Source organism: Gadus morhua, chromosome 5, assembly GCF_902167405.1.
Source record: "Gadus morhua chromosome 5, gadMor3.0, whole genome shotgun sequence".
NCBI lineage: Eukaryota > Metazoa > Chordata > Actinopteri > Gadiformes > Gadidae > Gadus > Gadus morhua.
Window position 1 is genome coordinate 14,839,039 of NC_044052.1, and position 6,000 is coordinate 14,845,038.

General features: G+C 44.0%; 1 protein-coding gene across 1 annotated transcript in view; it reads right to left on the reverse strand.

Moving 5' to 3' along the window:
* The window catches only part of ppp2r3a (protein phosphatase 2, regulatory subunit B'', alpha), a 57,900-nt gene extending 52,202 nt beyond the window's left edge, over positions 1 to 5,698 (reverse strand). The window contains exon 1 of the mRNA XM_030356183.1: positions 5,425 to 5,698. The gene's annotated coding sequence lies outside the window, so the exon portion shown is untranslated. The remainder of the gene's footprint in view (positions 1 to 5,424) is intronic.
* Between the last annotated feature and the right edge of the window lie 302 nt (positions 5,699 to 6,000).

The window sequence follows — 6,000 nt, forward strand, 5'->3', positions numbered from 1 at the left end:
GACCCCTCGGATGGACCCCATCCGAGGGGTCCAAAGGGGCAAGAGATGGACTACAGGTTTAGTCGATTATTATGCCCTAGACAGAATGGTTGTCGTGTTGTCATAAGAAATAAAAATAATGCCAAACCTGACATTAACCTTTAATTATATAATTAAAGCATATCACTCAAACGAGATGTCAACTCTTGAGTGTATAGCAAAGTGTCCGAGACGAGTGCGCACACACACTAAGTAGATTTCATAGACTTTATTGTAACATTTTTGAGACTTTGTCAAACAAGTCAACACTGCTATGCTGAACTAGATAATAATAACAAATCAGGTAGTTGACAGATCCACTCTGAGATATGGCAGACACACACACACTTATTGTACCAAAGGTTTGCATTATAGTCTATTGTAAAATTTGATTGATTCGTTTACGTAAGAGACATCAAATATATTTGGCTTGTTTCACGCGGACAGAATACAGGCAGGCAGTTTCTGCGACGATGAATACAGGTTGCCGTTCAAAACCCTCCCTTTTTCGCTTCCTAGTGTAACCCTTCATTTACCTTTATAATTGCACAGTTAAAGGAACAAACGAACAATAACAAATGGAGCAGTTGAGAACTCTAGACGCTCAATAGCTTGGTCTCCCTTCCTCTGTAGCTGCCGTCCTGCTCAGTATTATAACCCATGATCTTCTCATATTCTCCTGTGTACGGATGTCTTTCCAGCCCCGTCAGTTGTAACAGAAAGGGGTCCACGCTACTCATCCTTCCTCCCAGTGTCACCGCCCATATTTAAGTAATTTCCCTTAAATACAAGAAATACTAAAGAACTATGGAGCGGCTTTTACAATGTTGTCAAAGGACTGTGGTCGTATCTCTCTCTCTGACCACCACGTCGTCACCCTCTCCTGCCCTCTGAATAATATTAACGAAAGTGTGAGAGAGGAAGTTCAAGTTAAATTCATTCTGGTCAGAGGCACATGGACTTAGGCTAACAGCTAACCTGAGATGTCTAACCAACCACACACACACACACACACACACACAGACACACACACACACACACACACACACACACACACACACACACACACACACACAGCCCTGCTGTGTGGCTCCACACACACACTTTCCCTATGACATCTTCATTTTTAGAAGCTTGCCGCGGTCATGCAATGCGAGACGACCACCCACCCACACACACACAGACACACAGACACACAGACAAGGCCCTATTTTATTTATGGGCTTCATGGTACTTTTAGTGTTTCAGTCATTCACATTCCTCTGCTGTGTGTGTGTATGTGTGCGTGTGCGTGTGCACGTGTACGTGTGTGTGTGTGTGTGTGTGTGTGTGTGTGTGTTTACATACTGTGACATCATTTCGGCTGCCTCGGGGGGTGCTCCCGGGCTATTCTGGAGTGAGGTCCGCTTTACATTGAAGCTTTGTCGTGACCGAGTCAGACTCGGCCAAATAGTGGATCCAAAAGCCGCTGATTCCCTCCACAAAGCACTTACGTTATATTTAGGCTGCCGGGTAGAGTAGAGTGCACTGTGGACAATAAATTAATTTACAGCTGAAGTGCAGATTATTATTTATTTTTGACCAAACAACCAATCGATTGGTCAAAGAGTTGGTTGAATTTTAGTCAACCAAGGTCTTTGGTTTTCTACAGCTCTAGTCCCGACAATGTTGCCGTGAAGGAAAACACCAGACTTCTTACGATAGTTAACCTTTAATGTTATTATGCAGGCCGTTTATGCGCAAATGTTGAGGTTACCTGTATAGTTTCTGTTGTAAGAATCAAAACAGGCATTTACTTTTTCTCCAACATTTTTGGTGTGGCGTTTTCTAGCCATCCACACCCTCATAACAACACAGTTTGTCTATTTTTAGACGCGGCACACACACACACACACAGGCATACACCCACACACACAGGTGATGTACTTTAGGCATCATCAGGGAGTTGTCCTTCTGACTCAACATAAAAGAGAGTGTGTGTTTGTGCGTGTCTGTTTTTGTCTACTTGAGATGTTGAACCAACTCTTGCTGACCACGCCTGTTACATAACGGCTGTGGACGTTTCATTGATAGTTGGTTTTCCTTTTTCAGCGTGTCAAAGCATGCCGATTATGCATAGACAAAGGTCTTTCCGGGGGCAAGGGAGTCCTCATGTTTGATTTTGTACGCTGAATTTGTCATAACAAAGATTACATTGTGCATCCCTAACAATGAGGGACAGTTCTTATGGGTCTGAAATTGTAATTATTAAAATGATAAAAAGGAAATTAACCAAGATGTGAAACAATTCTCTTTTTTAATTTTTAACAAAGCTCATAAGAGCCATCACAGTGCGTATTACAATGGAACACATTATGAATGTAATGTGTTGCAGTGTGGCTCCGTTGCTAGGGCACTCACTGTTCCTACTCACCTAGGAGGCAAATGGATGACGCCCAAATTGAATACGCACATAGATGTGAATACAGACATAAACAAGAGCGCACGCACACAGGCACGCAGACAAACAGACACACAGACACACACAAACACAAACACACCTCTAGGAAAGACAAACATCTGTGAAATTACACGCTACTGTGAGGGAAAATTACTAAAACAATTCTCTCTTGAATATATTTCCAAAATAGTCTAAATAGCCAACACACAAAAAAAGCAACTCATAAAAGACAGAATAACAGCCAGGAGCCGGCCACCCTCCCACTCAAAACACCCACAGACCATGCTTAGCAACACAGTAGCTAAACTGTTTATAGAGCAAGAGGGACTCAATTTCGCTGTTAAATTTGGAGAAAATAGCTTTAATAGTTATAGCAATTCTGACTGTAGTTCTTACACGCTATCCCATACACCTGATTACTAAAACATTGATTTATATATATATATATATATATATATATATATACATATACACATATATATTCCACTATTTGAATGCATGACAAGTTCTATGAATGCAGACACACAAATGCACACACTACGCACTCCAGGTCACTCATTAACACACACACACACACACACACACACACACACACACACACACACACACACACACACACACACACACACGATACACATTATTTAGCCACTCATCACTACCTAAATACGGAGCATTTCTCTTTGTCTCTCTCCCTGTGTCTCTTTCCCACCTTACATGACCCTCACACTCTCTCTGCATTTCTCTGGCGCCCTCTCTGTCTGTCTGTCGGAGCACAAGAAGGAACGAGAGAGAGAAGGATACGGAAACTCCTCTGGGAATGTCTAGTGTCTTCCTATATCACTTTGATGGTGCAGGGTAAGGTGAATTAATAGCCATTAAGTGAATGTTGGCCCACACACAAAAGCTCCTTCTAACGGTAGTGTATTTAACTGCGAGGAGGAGGGCTTGGTTTTCGCCTGCAAACTCCGCTGAGGTGGCCAATCACCAAGGACCCCAGTGATGTCACCAATACTTTTAATACTACGTCAACTACAATGAAATATCTGAAACAGAGCCATGCGTTTGTTCATAAAAGCATGGCATTCTGTTACATATACAACCCTCTTTCTTTCACTTTCGAAGCAAGGGAGAGAGTTCCAAAACACGTCCTAAAATTGTTTTCCCAAGGGTATGCCCCTAAACCCTGAGTGAATTTGGGCCCCCCATTCCAACAGGGACTTGGAGCCAGGGTGTATGCGCGTGTGGGGATGGGGGGAGCCAAAAGGATATATGGTGTGTGATGTATGGTGGGATTGTGTGCTAGTGTTTTATGGGCCGCTACATAAATGCATACATGGTTACATGGCCAAGTGTGCACTCCCTCTCTCAGACAAATCGTCATACATAGACACACACACACACACACACTGGAACATCAACATTCCCCATAGCTCAGGCACAGGGGTCTTTGTGCCCATCCAAGCATCAGTCTGTCCAGTCAGTCTCAAGTTACGGCTTTACGGGCTCATTGCACTGTCTGAGACAAACATACACACACACACACACACACACACACACACACACACACACACACACACACACACACACACACACACACACACACACACACACACACACACACACACACACACACACACACACACACACACACACACAGCCCGCCAGCGTTGGTTGCGCTGCTCAACTGGCTAATCAGATCATAGTGTAGTTTTCCCACCTTGTGATTGGCTATTATTCCTTCCACATAATGACACTATTAAAGTACATGACACCCCTTAACCATAGTCAGACTTGTTGGCGGGAGTGCCTCTGTGCAAGGTACTGATACAGACAGTGCCTTCCTTAATCTGACTACTATGTATTCATTCTTAGTAAGTGATATTTTTGGTGGGGATTATATTAGATTAGATCACATTAGATTACAGTGCAATTTTGCTCACCCCTATAGAAGGACATTAGGGAGTCTAGGATCTGAGCTGACCGATAGAGTGCTCTAGGGCAGGATGCAGTCCCAGGAATAGATGTAAACAACATGCACTCAGTCAGCAAGGCTAAGAAAAATGCTTTAAATTATTACTTGTATTACTTTCTTATTTTTCCTCGAGTTCAATTCATAAAACGCCCTCACTGTAAATGTCATGTTAGAAATACCAGAATAAAATAATGTCACACTTGGAGTGGTTTTGTTCATGAGGGCAATCTTGGTCCAACCTGAGGTGTTAACCAGACCGAAGATGACCGAAGATGTCCCCTCTCTCTCTCTCTGTGTGTGTGTGTGTGTGTGTGTGTGTGTGTGTGTGTGTGTGTGTGTGTGTGTGTGTGTGTGTGTGTGTGTGTGTGTGTGTGTGTGTGTGTGTGTGTGTGTGTGTGTGTGTGGTCTATTCTCGGAGAATTCCAGAGGTGAGACACTGTGACTGACCCCCACCTCGCAGGATCTGACAGGGTATCACCACACACACACACACACACACACACACACACACACACACACACACACACACACACACACACACGCATGCACACGCACACAAGTCCACACACATGTGTAGACTACAATATGAAATTGTACATTTTCAAGTCAGCTATGCAAAATCATTGACACACATTCATGCGAGTGAAGTCAACCCACCTAGGACCATTCCAGGGCAATGCGTGATGAACGCCCAATACGTTACAATGAATGCATGAAATTGACAAACTTCTCCCGTCACGGGAGTCGAACGCAGTATCGCACAGTTGTTGACTAGTGTGTTCCGATGATAACAATATGAGCGTCCAGTCAAAAACATCAAGATGGCATTCAGTAGTAGTCTGACCAATAGCCTACACCGCGTTTTAGCATTGTAGGAAATAAAACACACATTTGTTGTTTTCACACATAGACTCAAATATGCCTCTCACAGAAGAAGGTAAACGGACTGTAAAGTTTAGCCCTAAAAAAGAAGGCACAGTGGACACTCTCTTACCGATTTTCTTAGCAGCTCTACTCCCTCTCTCTCTCAAACTCCAGTCACGACGCCGCTCCACTGCAGATATCAGTCATGTGAAATAGCCGCTTTTCGGATCAGATCATAGTAGTGTAGCCGATGATGAGATTCCGTTTCGGGGAATGGACGTTCGCTGTAGCACGCGCGGATTCCTGTGCAGTTGAAGCTGTGTGGGGGTGACAGCTCGTGGAGAAAATGAGCAGCGCGAGGAACTGGGGAATTGGGGGGAGTTCCCGAGAACACACGGCGTGAACACACACACACACACACACACACACACACACACACACACACACACACACACACACACACACACACACACACACACACACACACACACACACACACACACACACACACACACACACACACACACACACACACACACACGCACACAATGGGGCGGTAGCAAGTCTCGAGTGACACACACATTCGTTAGTTTTCGTTGGATCTAACCCTTTTTCCACTTACGGTTTTATTACAATTAATAAATCCCCTTACGTTTGCATCGTATCACTTGCGTCCTAGTAGGCCTACCTTAAATAAGGGGGGAGC